Source organism: Sinohyriopsis cumingii, chromosome 9, assembly GCF_028554795.1.
Source record: "Sinohyriopsis cumingii isolate HCF-2022 chromosome 9, ASM2855479v2, whole genome shotgun sequence".
Classification (NCBI taxonomy): domain Eukaryota; kingdom Metazoa; phylum Mollusca; class Bivalvia; order Unionida; family Unionidae; genus Sinohyriopsis; species Sinohyriopsis cumingii.
In genome coordinates this window covers 97,315,504-97,331,382 of record NC_142969.1, presented here as the reverse complement: position 1 = coordinate 97,331,382, position 15,879 = coordinate 97,315,504, and the positions used below count along the sequence as shown (strand labels likewise).

The window sequence follows — 15,879 nt, the reverse complement described above, 5'->3', positions numbered from 1 at the left end:
AATTTTGTATAAATGTGTTTACTGTTCGTTCAGTAAGCTAGTCTTGCTTGTGACACTTGTATCTTTATATTGATCAATAATTCTTTTTTCTCTTCTTGTTGGAACACTAGTGAAATAATTTTGCAATTTCGTTTTCTTCAGAATATGGTATTTTTGTAGCAAAGCAAATTATGTGCAACTGTGTTGAACTCTTATATTCAATATATCTTTATTGAAAAAATTTCAAGCGCTATTTGGTTTTCCATTTAAAGAAATTAGTGCGAAATATACTTTTTTTGATTAAACAATAAGCGTCATTTTTTGGGGAAGCTTTTCCAGAGTTCGTGTAAATTTCGTTTGGTTGTATTTTCTGTTTCTATTATGTTACACACTATAGTACCACCAAGATTTATTATATTTGTACAATATTTATATCGTGTGTATTTAGTATTTCTTTGTTCCATTTCATCGATAGAGTTAAGTCGAAAACACGAACAGCAAGCATGTAGATGGCTCCATTTATATAATGTAACATATTTCACGTATAAATAATACTATTATTTTTAGGATTCTTGATTCTTGATATGGCCTACTGGATAGCATTGCTTCGCTAGAACTGCTTTCATTGGACTGTGTGGGACGGGATGTCAGGATTGAGATATTTTTTCCGGGTTTTTAAAGAAATCATTTTACTCGACTATTACTTCACTATACGCAGTGAATATTTTCTCAATAGTCTCGCATTTTAAGCCTTCCTATTTATAAACCACAGGTTCTCCTACAAAATTGCTATGAACATAACAGTATCTTCGATGAAATTAGGAAATAACATTAATCAGAGATAGGCTCTTATTTTGAGATCCATTGTATTAGATATTCCATAGAAAAAGTTTAAAAGAATTAAAGTGACAACGAGTAACATAAATACAATTTTAAGACTGAGAATAGAACATTGTATTACAAACAAATTGGTAAAAAAAAACCAAGTATCCAGATCTCTGCTCGATATAATCCAAGCGGAAGCGCGCTTTTTTTTAAGAGTTAAGTTACATGAAAGAAGAAATTTACAGCGCTAAAACCAAGTAGGCACCGAGGAAATACAAATGAAACCATTACAGTCAATGGTTAGTACAGGTATCTGTAGAGACTGAACTTATAATCAAACAACCTGCCGAAAAGGTTCTAGAGCCAACAGTTACAACCAGACAACCTGCAAGTGTTCTTAAGGAAATTGAAATGAAAGTAATTAACACAAAAGAACAATGTAATAAGCAAGTTAAAGAAGCAGACAATTTAATAGATGCATTCTATATTATACATGCCGCAAAAAGAAGGAGAAATAAAAGGCAAAGTGGAAGGAGATGAAACTGTTAAATTAAATCAATCAATACCTGACTTTTAGCATGATTGTAAGTAGTAAAACAATATGTTTACTAGAATTTAAGTTTACGGCCTAACCTTGTTTACGGATTAGCGGAATTTCCCAATGGAAATTATTAATTTTCCAGAACATTTTTTACGTCTTAGGTCAAGTCAGAGATGTATAAATAGGGATTTGGTACATTTTTCATTTCTGGTTTAAGATCAGACTATGGAATCATTTGCACTTTTCTTTTGTTTAGATATAATTTGAGAGGAATTATTTATTTAAATTACTCATTGGAATTACAAAGTGCTCATTGACTTCTAGATTGAGATTACTTTAGCATTATTGTGAGCTCATTCAATGCTATTCTTGACTGCATCATTGATACATCAGGACATTCAAGAATATATGTACATCAGGATATTCAAGACTATTGGTACACCAGGGCATTCAAGACTAATGGAATTCATTCGGAACATTTTATCTTTTCGGGATTGTGATTAGACATTTAGGATTATTTGGGATTTAATTCACAATACCTGAAGTGTTTCTTAGTTTTCACGGTGTAATAGTTGTTGAATTTTGCATTTGAACACCGTAATTATATATTACATAATCCGATTCAGATATGCTTTTCCGTCGTCTGTATGTCTGTTGCTATCTTGAAGAAAGATCTAGGTTTATCCAAGTCTTTCATTCGGTGATCTCACGCTTCGCCTCGACACCATTTTACTAATTTTTTCAGCTGACATTTTTCTCAGAGCTGACATTTTTTCTCAGTCAACTTTCTAATTTTATATTAACACTGTCGTTTGTAAGAACTTAACACAAAAGCTGGCGAAGATTCTCCGAAGTCCTGATGTACGGTTTAATGTTCTATAAGTCAGCTATCGATAAAACGTTATTTTCTTTCATTAATATATCTCAGTTATGGCGTGGTGAGAATATGCAACTTATTACAAATTATATTTAATTGTTTTAGGTCTATATTAATGCTCGATAGATTCAAAGCTTTATCTAGCAATAATATTGAGCATCCTAAACGTGTTCGTATCTAAAAGTATCTATATGAAAACAATAAAGTGATTTCACCAACTCGTATATATACTTTCATCTGATCAGTGTCAATTTTACAGTCCACATCCTGATGTTGCTGCCCTGTTTAATTGACTTTGCTAAATGTTCATACTACGCTGTGTTATATATATATATATATATATATATATATATATATATATATATATATATATATATATATATATATATATATATATACATACATACATACATCAGTTTCGCGGAATCATTATCAACTTTTAAAGTATATATTTGAAATGTTTAGTGGTCTGTACAGTATATAAATAGTTATTTCTGTGAAATATATTTCATCTTGTTAAATTTAAGTTGCTATTTCCTTTATTAACTGTTGCATAAAACAAGGTAACAGGAATGAATTAGGTTTGCTGCTTATTAATTTATTAAATCTTAAGTCCATAATTATTCATATAAAATGTTGCATAGAGAATGTGAAAAGAATAAAATGGGTGGGGATATATAGACCGCCCCCCCCCCCTTCTCGCTCAACAGCTCAATCGTGAGGGTATTCACCACGCTGCGAGACGCCTTGGCATTATATCCAGTCTTTCAAAATTTCTAGATGCTGAAATGAAAATTGGTGTATAGTAGGTGTAGGTGAGTTGTGATTTTAAAAAAATGTTTATATTGATTGATCAACGTATTTTAATTTACTAAAAAAACTTAAAACATTTGAAGGTCAATGGGCTAGGGATTTTGAGGCGCTTTTCCAATGTAAGTGGCCTACGGCTTTTATTGAAATTTAAAAATCAGTACCTAGGGTGAAGGTCAGTGGCCTAAGGTTAACGTTATTGTTCTCAGTTTTTTCATCAAGTCTTGAATGTGACTATTCTTGGGTTTTAAAAATCAGTATCTAAAATGAAGGCAAGAGATCTGAATTTTTCTTAAAGTTCGAAATCAAATGCCTTTTTCTCTCTCAGAAAATTGTTAAAATCAATGACCCAAGGTGAAGGTAAGTGACCTTGATTGATTGATTGATTGATTGATTCATAGATAGATAGATAGACAGACAGACAGACAGAGAGATAGACAGACAGATAGACAGACAGATAGATAGATCGAAAGATAGATAGATACGGATATCACTAGCGTGAATGTACGTTCGCTTCTAGAGATTTTTGTACATAACAGTTTAATTTTCAGGTCAGTGGCCGTTGGTGAAGGGCATTTCTCTATTGATGTTCTTAAAATGATCAAGTTCAGTGGTCATTGGTTTTCCATAAGTATGTAGTAGATAGGAAGTGGTTGGTATAGGGTTTTTCAAAACTAAAATTGGTGGATGGTCACATGTTAGTGGAAAAATTTAGAAAACCGGACAAAACGAGTGAAGTAGCACAGGGCAAATGAATAAATAACTACTCTTTGACCGGGTTACGTTGACTGAACCGACTATATTCTACACTGGCTTTATATACTTTCTTCGCTAAACATTATAAAGCCAGCTCTCCCACATGGTGTGAAGCAATTTCCAGTAGCACCGGTATATACAGGGGGTACAATCAAACATAATACACTGTCATTGTACATCAACGAGAGAGAGAGAAAGAAAGAGACAGACCTACCTCTCACTTTATATCTCATACAAGGCTAATAACGTGTCATCCCAAGGTGTTATAACTGAATGTTTGTGGAGAAGATATAAACAGTAAGTTGTGTATGGGTCGTCGGCAGTTCCGCTCGGCTAATTCTTCGCGTCGGGTAATTCTGCGCAACGATATACGACACTTCTCTAAACACTGAATCACGTTTTATTTTTGTTCAAAAATCCATTTTGTATCAAGAAAGAACGATCGTACTTTAAGGAAAGTGATATTCATAATGTGTATCAAAATATCCCGCATTTCGCCTCGAAATGCACATGAAAGTGTGATTTCTAAATGTCAACATGAAGACCCACTCGATGACCTTCTTGAACCGATAACCCAGAAAATCCGATTTGCTATGCATCTTTTAGAATCATACAAATAAATACAGTATATAAAAGAGGGAAATGTACACTTTAAAACAATATTGAATTTTAATCCAAGTTTCCAATTTTGCAAGGAACTTGTCAACTTGCCGCTAGAACATTACTCGGCGTATAGTCTATTTCTAAATTCTTTGGGAATCCCGGCCCCCCCCCCCCCCCCCCCCGCTCAACAAGACGTTGTAAATACATTACATCAAATTCATTGTTATCTCTCTTCCACATAATAGCTTATTTGTTTATGAAATGTTGAACTTTACTAACTTTTTTACAAGATCGGTTTAGTTTGCTTAATATCTCTTGCCATTTATTGGCATTTTTACCTAGAATTTTGTAAAACTAGCTATAAACCTGACCTAATTACTCGACCGAACTGCTGACAAAAACAGTCCAGAGTAATGTGTTTCATTTCTATAGTCCGATGTATAAACATTACATCTTTTCAATGCTGTGTGCAGAAAACAACTGACATATCGCGAGTCAGGAAAACACGGCGGTGGTATCCACTGTATCCAAAAATAATATTATTTTGAACAGAATATTCTGGTGACAATTGCCTCTTTTCAAATGGTACGCATTGCTATATTTTATTTTCGTCAATCGGTCGATTTCGGTATGCGTTTTGCTTCCATATTGAAGATGGAAACCTTAAGTGCACAGAAATGCCCTACAGCATTATATATATATATATATATATATATATATATATATATATATATATATATATATATATATATATATATATATATATATATATATATATATATATATATATATCCACTGCTTACCTGACAATCACTTTTTCGATATTGAAGATTTCGTTAATACACACACACACACACACGAATTAAATGTACATAAAGATACATTTTTCATCTGTATGTTCGGCTTTTGCTACTACTGTTGTCAGAAGGTTCAGTATGCCAATGAATGGTAAGGCCGATCGTCATTTTGGTTTTTTGACAAGAAAACAGACTCTGTGGACACTACATTACGTTGATTATAAACATTCTCCTTGTCGAAAAAACAGAAAACATCCAATCCGATGCAGACGTCATGTAAAATTTACTACATACGCCGGTATCATTTCAATTTCTTTGCATTCGAGGAAAATGCTCAATTTATTGATATATTTGCTATATCAGTTTACGATAATATATGACCTCTTGACCTTGACACGACTGTTTGAGCACTATGTGGTAGTTCAGTGAAAGCGCACAGTTCGTAGCCTTCTACAACCAAGAAATTACAATGTATTGAATGGATACATTTTTCCTAATGTATTATGATTTTGCAGATTGTAAACACATCCACAATCCAATGTATACATAGGATATATAAAAAATAAAAAACACGTTCTACTATTATTCACTAACCTTCTATACCTGAAGCTTATGCATGTAAGGTTTTAAATCATTATTATTATTATTATTATCATCATTATAGAATAGTTAGTTTCAACTCTGCTACACTATGAAAGTCAATTTACCGTGCATCTTCAGAGTTCATGTGGAATTGCATATTATGCGCTGATTCAATTTCGCCTTTTGGCATAAAATTTTGTAAAATGAAATCATAAATCTGGAAAAAATATAACCCTTTTCTTATGTTTTTGGAACTTTGGTGAAAGATCTTGGCAAATTTGGCCCAGGTCAATTGTAATGTAATGTCCAACCCAATCGTTTCAGAAAAGCGACATAGTAAAATAAAATACCCGTTGACATTCATACGAAACTCAAAGGAATATAGTAATATAAATAGAAAAACAAGTGATAAGTGAGTTCATTAAGTTAGATGGAGAAAGAACACGGTCATTTAAAACTTTAAAATAAAAAAAATACATATACGTAGAATCTCTGGAATTTCAACTGTAAATATTCGAGTATAAAAACATAGATTGCATACGTAAAACATGTCTCTCCATTGGTTTCGAAGGAAAACAAGAATCGGTAACACAGAGAGGGCATCTTGCTTAATGTATGAAAACAATGTTATTTCTCCATAAAAACGGCATGCCGAACTCACAGTAAGCATATAACTGGTTTCAGAAACTTGGATCGATATCACGATAATTGGTTAACTGAGTCAATGAATTGATAATTGGTTTAATTGGGTTAATGTACTGATACTTGGTTTAATTGGGTCAATGTATTAGTAATTGGTTCAGCTGGCTTAATGTACTGATAATTGATTGAATTGGTCAATATACTGATTTAAATGCTGTTATCTAAGTAATTCATATTATCATACAATCTGGAAATGACACTAATTCAATGACTGATTAGACTATTGCTGTTGTTTGAAACAAGATAGCGAGATGTCGCATGACTTTGAACAAGACTTTGTGAGGCAGTGAAATTGTCTACATTCTACTTAAAACTCATTGCCATTTTCTCCTACATGGCACGAATTGAAAACTTTACATCACAGATATTTTTATCACAACTGTTCTCCTGGCAAAGGTTGAAAAAAGCAAACAAATCAATATATACAGCCTGTGCTGGAGTAGATGACAGAAGAAAAATGAATCTTTGAATTATCAATTTGTGCGCTGTGGATATTTCAATCGTCTTGATGTAACAGAATGAGGAAACTCAGATAGAGAGAAGGAAGCACTAAAGAGAAAGTACCAATATATAACTATATTATAACTTTCGACTTTTTCTGGTTGTCAACATTGTGTGAGTACGTTTTGTATTCGCATTGGGTATGTTTTTTTTTCTTGCAGATCTCACAAGATGTTTTTAATTATTTAAACATGTAACATTTGCCTAAATAATCAATATATTCTGCTTTGAAATTAAATTCTTTTCTGTCATGCGATGCATGTATTTACAGATCTTACATTCTGCATTAATAAGACAAACTATTTAACATCATGGGTTGTTGCTAACACTTTTGTAATAGCTGGTATTGTGCAGCCAAGACTCCTACTGAGCACTGTGCTGTGAATAAATACTTTTGTGTATCCGAAACTTTAATCACGTTTATGGCCATTCTGAGAAGGTCGATAGAGACAGATCTCGGTCAGCTAAATATTTAGATCTCATTCCTTGACTTTTATAAGGTGTAAAGCAGTGATTTTAGCTACCGTCAAAGACGCTGAAGCTGTTGGTGTAGATGATTCAAATTTGATCGCTTAAGCGCCAGATGGCAGCATTAGCATTAGCGTTCCTCCAACAAGCGGTAAAATCTGATGCCGTCATTTCCTGGTTGTGCCAGAAAGCGCGCGACGTCTTATCCATCTATCTCGAGATACGAATCTTCTATGACATTTTATGGTATATGGAATAACATTCACTTTCTAACGACAATAAAAAAGATCGAAACGCATAAATTACATTTGGCCTATTGCAAATAGTGTTAAACTTCCTAGCAAAAGAGAACACAAATTGTATGGGAAGCACTTTTGGCACTTACTCCCTTGAAGAACCTTTCGACTTCATCTTCAAAATCAACTGAATAGTGTACAACACATGTTTTCAATCCGTATTCGATATTATTCACAACAAATCTTATATAGAACCCGAACTGTCTGCAACAAGTAATGGTTACCCTTTGAGGTGTTCTGGCACTAACTGAATATTCGAAATTTCTCGTCAAACAAGTTTTAGATTTTAAGATGAATAATACAATTTGTACAGCGTTCCTTTATTTTAATAAACCTTTAGGGTCATTTGCTGTTTAAAACTGAACGACTACGTTAAACATATAATAACAATGCCAAAAGCGTTGTACCAATGACAACAGAATCAGCAAAAATGTCTCCAAACTTAGTTCCATTGGGTACAAAATCAGCTGAAGACCGCGCCTTCTGTCAAACAATCTATAAACTTAACCATTTTATTCATGATGCTTAGTGCTTCTCAGTATGAATGCAACATTATCTTACTTTTTTCCTTGTATCATCCTTTGACTAGAGCTGCGATATCAACGGAATCTTAACTAGTCATCCGTTAGTTTAATCCACAGATTAGCAAGGGATCTTAGACCATACTTTAGCTAGGTCAGAGAAAGAAACATTATCAGATAGAAAACTTGTGTCCATCAGAGAAACAACTTGTCTCCTTGGTAATCAAAACAACAAAAACAGATTGATTTATAAGGTATCCTCTATCTGAAAGGTGAAAAGGGCTGTAGTCAGTACGACTATTAGATTGGGCCACTGCGGGTATGGCAGTATAGAATATAAAAGGTTTTCCTAGTCATACAGATGTCGAGTTTATGTGGATAACATTATACTTATGTCCGGATGTATATAGGTAAACTATTATATACTTTAAGGATACAAGGCTGAACTTAAGACCATTTAGAAGTTATGGTTCCGCTGCATGAGTATGTATCCAAATAAGTAATTTAATGACGAGAGAGGACAGAGAGACAGACGCAGAGAAAGGTTTATTTTTAGTTTTAGATCCTTGTCCGTATCTAGTCGAAGTGTATATCCAAACATAACATTAAAGTCCACACATTCACCGACAACTATTGATATAATGAATTATACATTATGAAACTAATTAGTACTTGTGTATGGAGACAAGTTGTGAAGTGGGAACGAATTCAAAGAATTTGTGACATCACACGTCCAAAATACCTTTCATTGCCACAGCTTTAACAACAGACCAAGCCTAAAGTTTCTGCCAGTAAAATGATTGGTCGGCCAAGGCGATTCTCAAAGACTAGGCTGAACGGGGGATCACTCTTGGCATATCAGAGGAGTCAGAATGGCCAATTATAATGGGGCATATTTCATACACATCCTTAAAGATGGCAGATGCCCATCATGGACATCATGAACAGTTACTGTAAGTACCAAATAATTAGAATTTGAATTATCTTTTCGAAGCCGACGTTCTGGTATATTTTTTGCGGGAGAGAGAGGGAGGGATGTGACATAATTTCTAACATACTTTAATCCAAAAGTACCAGCGATTTTAGGGCTTTGCGGGCACGGTACCCACCCCCCAAATCTAATTTTCTATATCACTGAAGGAATTCTGTGAAATAATCATAGACAAATACAGGTTTGTTTTCACAATAAAATTTATTTTTAAAAAATCTGCTTTAATCATAATCTGTTTTAAGCAAACTTCAAAATTTTCATCTCCCCACCCCACCCCAGCTCGTGGGCCACCTCGCTAAGTATGCTACTGTCCAAAAGACAGGTCTAACATCCAGACAAGATTAACATTCCAAGCCTCTGTCGTGGCTTCATTGTCTGTCTTAAGGTGAAACAATACACGCAGTTGAGACGCTTACAGTTCACAAGAACCAAATATGCTCAATCCAGTCAATATACCAGGTCCTCTAGTCACCAAACGTCTAAATTGTAGCGCACATACACTCAAAACCTGAATTGCCTGGCATATTATATTGTAAAGATGTAAGAAAACACATTACACATATTTAGGGGATATCTGTATGTAAGTGTTTAGCTAATTGGTAATCTATGGCATTTCCATTAGTTTCTTTCTTAATATCAAAATTATATTCTAATTATGGACCTGAATTCTCTTCAAGAGTTTTATGAACACAGGATAAGTTCCTTTAATACAGTACAATGTTTCATGAATACGGGACATGGTCCTTTAAAACAGTACAATGTTTCATGAATACGGGACAAAGTCCTTTGAAACAGTACAATGTTTCATGAATACGGGACATGGTCCTTTAAAACAGTGCAATGTTTCATGAATACGGGACAAGGTCCTTTAAAACAGTACAATGTTTCATGAAAACGGGACAAGGTCCTTTAAAACAGTACAATGTTTCATTAATACGGGACAAGGTCCTTTAAAACAGTGCAATGTTTCATGAATACGGGACATAGTCCTTTAAAACAGTGCAATGTTTCATGAATACGTGACAAGGTCCTTTAAAACAGCACAATGTTTCATAAATACAGGACAAGGTCCTTTAAAACAGTACAATGTTTCATGAATACGGGACATGGTCCTTTAAAACTGTACAATGTTTCATGAATACGGGACATGGTCCTTTAAAACTGTACAATGTTCATGAATATGGGACAAAGTCCTTTAAAACAGTACAATGTTTCATAAATTTCGGACAAGGTCCTTTAATGCCTAATGAATTCGGGACAAGGTCCTTTAAAATAATACACTATTTCTTGAATACGGTTGTTTAAAAAAATAAATAAGAATTTTCAAGACATCAGTTATGACAAAGGTTGACAGGTGGCCTCTGGAGACAGCCGAGTTCTTAAGACATGCAAATACTAAATATAGTTGACTGTACATAGTTCCTACCGAAGACTGAATTATATTGACGAGTGCGTGCTGAAGACAGGTTGGCTGCTCTACACAGATGAGCACTGAAGACAGGTTAGTTCTAAAAACAAGCCATGTTTTCTATCAGGTTAAATGAAGTCGAACGTGTGCTGCCAAAACCAAGTCCCTAATTACCCTATGGGCATTTTCATGTATAACAAATATTGTTTTAGCAAACAATACTAAATTACAACCTTAGAAAGGATTATTTATCTTAAGAAAGAGAGATAATATAAAACCCACCTACTGGAGAGGTCATTCGTGTTTATCTTTGAATTTTATTCCAAAACCAGTGGTGGGATGCTTTGTAAAAAGGAAAACTTATTCTTAAGAAAAAGAAAAAAAAACAACTAAGAGAAAGTTGGTTATCAATCACCACTCTGAATACACTTTTCTGTATCATCATGGCAAATATGCAAAATTAGCTAGAAGATAAACGAATCCATTGGATACTGCTCCTCAAATCTTAGCCATTATGTGCAGGGGGATATATCCTTCATGTATATATATATATATATATATATATATATATATATATATATATATTCAGGATGTAAGCTCAAAGGCAAGATATTTTAATTTAAAAGAAAACTTTTTTTATGTGTAAATATCATTATTAATGTTTGTGCATGGTTGTAAGAAAATATATCTATATATGGCTGTGCATGCACATCTCAAGTTTTTAAAATGAGAGATATTAAGGTGTGATAAAATGAATATTGCTAATTACTCTATAAAGAATACACCTGTCAATATAAAGGTAGAGTTAGAGGTAGGTACTAGATAGACAGACAAACAGATAGATTAATATATAGTTGGTCTATAAGGTTCTCTCTAACATATTAGTCATTATACATGAGCATTTGAGTAAGTACTGACGTGTAACCTGTTCTCATATCGGCCGAAATACCCTTTGCGTTGACAGTCTACAATTCTTGCTATTCAGCTATAGAAATACCTTTTGCCTTCATAGTCTACAACTGTTGCCTTTGTTCTAGTGAAATACCCTTTGCCTTGACAGTCTACAATTGTTGCCATTGATATACAGAAATACCATTTGCCTTGACAGTCTACAATTGTTGCCATTCAACTGTAGAAATACCCTTTGCGTTGACAGTCTACAATTCTTGCTATTCAACTATAGAAATACCCTTTGCGTTGACAGTTTACAGTTCTTGCTATTCAACTATAGAAATACCTTTTGCCTTGATAGTCTACAACTGTTGCCTTTGTTCTAGTGAAATACCCTTTGCCTTGACAGTCTACAATTGTTGCCTTTGTTCTAGTGACATACCTTTTGCCTTGATAGTCTACAACTGTTGCCTTTGTTCTAGTGACATACCCTTTGTCTTGACAGTCTACAATTGTTGCCATTCAACTATGGATTTAATTGCCATGTGGATTTCATTATTTAAAATATCAACTCAAAATCGTCACTCAGACAAATTTTGACAGATGTTCTTGTAACCTACCAGATTTTCTGTATAAAACAATGTGCAAAAGGACATAAAATGGCAGCATGTGGCTATTTGGTTTTCCCCTTGCACATAATTGCCACCTTTTGTGTTCACAGCAATTATCTTCTGCATTTGAAGTCCAAATGCAAACTATATTAGAGATAGAAAATATGTGAAAAAATCCATTGTCATTCCTAAGCAGCCAGATTGTAAAATCCAATTGCCCAGTAAACAACAGCAGTTGCCCTAAGCTGTGGAAATTAGAACTATTCAACAATGTTTGAACCATTCAACAACTTTTGGCTGCCCACTGGAAAAGCAGACTGACTGCAAACTCTGGTTACCAGTAAAATCATGTGGTGTCTTCATTAGAAATTTACTACTGTACTTCCACTAACAAGTGATTAATCAACAGTAAATCAAAACATTTTGCAAACATGTTTAATCAAATTATTACCTTCATTTGTCAATAAATGAGACCAAAAATGTAAGACTTAATCTCACTCACGATTTTAATTTTTACTACTCATCATTTTCCTATATGCTCTTAGAACATAAACTCTAATATTGACATAAACGAATAATTTTCAAAGTTCTAAAATAGATATCATTCTGCCTGATATGAACATTCATTTTATTCCAAACACACTGATTTAATTGGTATTTACAGTAAATTTGTTTTCTTTTAATAAAATGTTTTTATCATTTTATATATTACTTGATTTCGTTACATCTTATGGAAGTTGTTCCCCCAATACTGCATATCAGAGCAAGTTACCATCTATTTACAAAGAAATATGAAAGAGCAATTGCATTTTGAAGACATCCATATAGAAAACAATGAAATGAAAGATCCCTGCATGACTTGGAGGAAATTTACAAGTACAATTTCTACATATGGGTATTTGTGAATTGTGGATAAAGAGAACATGATTATTCTAAGTAAATATTTGTGTCTCCTCTATTGTTTTGTATATCCTAAACAGGACCAGAAAATACACATGACTGTTCCATTGAGCCTAACATTCGGCATATGTTACATGTAGCCCTGAAACACTGTGCAGTGGCAGAAATCAAGATTATTTTGCATAAATGACTCTGCCAGGTAAGCATCAAGTCTTTAGGAAACATTAACAACTGATAACAAGAAGTAGACCCATATGTTGCCAATATGAATGGACTTTTCACTATAGTAATAAAAACTCATAGTCATCAATGTCAAGCTACCAGACTAGGCTGTGACTGTCATACACATGGTCGTCCAAAGATAGAATTTAGTTATCTGATCGTGCTGTGACTGTCATACACTTGGTTGTCCAAAGATAGAATTTAGTTACCTGATCGGGCTGTGACTGTCATAAACTTGGTTGTCCAAAGATAGAATTTAGTTATCTGATTGAGCTGTGTCTGTCATACACTTGGTTGTCCAAAGATAGAATTTAGTTACCTGATTGAGCTGTGTCTGTCATACACTTGGTTGTCCAAAGATAGAATTTAGTTACCTGATCGGGTTGTGTCTGTCATACACTTGGTCGTCCAAAGATAGAATTTAGTTACCTGATCGGGCTGTGACTGTCATACACTTGGTTGTCCAAAGATAGAATTTAGTTATCTGATTGAGCTGTGTCTGTCATACACTTGGTTGTCCAAAGATAGAATTTAGTTACCTGATTGGGCTGTGACTGTCATACACTTGGTTGTCCAAAGATAGAATTTAGTTACCTGATCGGGTTGTGTCTGTCATACACTTGGTTGTCCAAAGATAGAATTTAGTTACCTGATTGGGCTGTGACTGTCATACACTTGGTTGTCCAAAGATAGAATTTAGTTATCTGATTGAGCTGTGTCTGTCATACACTTGGTTGTCCAAAGATAGAATTTAGTTACCTGATTGGGCTGTGACTGTCATACACTTGGTTGTCCAAAGATAGAATTTAGTTATCTGATCGTGCTGTGACTGTCATACACTTGGTTGTCCAAAGATAGAATTTAGTTACCTGATTGGGCTGTGACTGTCATACACTTGGTTGTCCAAAGATAGAATTTAGTTACCTGATCGGGCTGTGACTGTCATACACTTGGTTGTCCCAAGATAGAATTTAGTTACCTGATCGGGCTGTGACTGTCATACACTTGGTTGTCCAAAGATAGAATTTAGTTACCTGATTGGGCTGTGACTGTCATACACTTGGTTGTCCAAAGACAGAATTTAGTTACCTGATCGGGCTGTGTCCGAAGATAGAAATTAATTGTCCCCAGATGCCAAGTAATGGATTATTCTATCCTGACAATATATCACATAACTGCATCAAATGAAAAGTTGAGGTGATCCAGTGGTGGAATTTTCTAACACATGTATACTAATTGCAATTCTATGATAACAGTCTAGATTGGGTATATGGTATAATTTTGTAAAGCCCCTCAAAATCTAGTGACAATTCAAAAATGTGGATCAAAGTATGAGATGGGATTAAAGATTATTGAACTCAAAATCTCATCTTTTGCTGTACACCATCCTTGATCTAAATGGTAGCAAAGTGTGACACTTACAGTATTGGAAAATGCTTATCCTTGACATCATGTATGTATTTCCCTTTCCACTAAGTTAAATTGGCAGCATCACTATTCATTCAATGACTATATATAACTGAAACTGTTGTTAAAAACAATTACCAACTACACTTGCATACAAGTTGAATCCAAAAAACAATTACCAACTAGACTTGTATACAAGTTGAATCCATGAAACAAATTACCAACTACACTTGCATACAAGTTGAATCCAAGAAACAATTACCAACTAAACTTGCATACAAGCTGAATCCAAAAAACAATTACCAACTACACCTGCATACAAGTTGAATCCAACTGCAAACAAATTAGAATTTGATCTGCTGTTGCTAAATGCACCTTCTCATCAGGACTGCTCCAGTGGCATATTGGTTAGAGATCGCATGTTCAAACCCCGGTCATACCAAAGACATAAAAACATTACTAACAGCTGCCTTTGCTTGGCGCTCCGCATTAAGAGGTTAGTGTTAGGACAGGTTGGCCGGGTGTCAGGATAATGTGACTGGGTGGGACATAATGCTAACTGTCTGTGGCATGATGCCCCAGTGCTAGACATCACTATAAACTGCCACACTGCAGACATCTTAGCGAAATGACTGAAAACTGTTAAAGTTACATTACAATTCCAAGACATACACACACACATACAGACACCTTTGCATCAGGGTCTATGTTGTTCATTCTACTAATTTTTCCTAACAAACTGCAAAGACCAGGATCTACTGATGTATTATTTTTGAAGGTAGATCTGGCTATATAGAGTTTGCAGTTGGAGTCAACTTATAAGCAAGTACATACGGCATGCTTAGTATACACCATTATGAAAAATAAGTCACACCTTCAGTATGGAATTTATTTACAGCTGAAGTTCCAGAGGTAGAAATATTCTCATTGGCATTTCATTTCAAATCAAATAAATCATGATTGATTCATTTCATTCAATGATAAAATTTATCTATAATTTTGTACATATATGAAAATTTAAAATAAAATTTTTGGACATTTAATGAATATTTTCCAGTATATACATATACATTGGATGATGCAGATCTAGAAATATGTACATCTTGCGAATGATCGTCTTTGATTACCTACAGCTAATGAACTCACTGAATGTCCGACAACATAAAATAAGGCACATGTAAATGAATAAGA

The 15,879-nt window shown here is 34.2% G+C and overlaps 1 protein-coding gene across 1 annotated transcript in view; it reads right to left on the bottom strand.

Moving 5' to 3' along the window:
- LOC149792295 (protein kinase C-binding protein NELL2a-like) overlaps positions 1–15,879 on the bottom strand; it is a 174,521-nt gene that overhangs the window by 47,053 nt on the left and 111,589 nt on the right. The window lies entirely within an intron of this gene.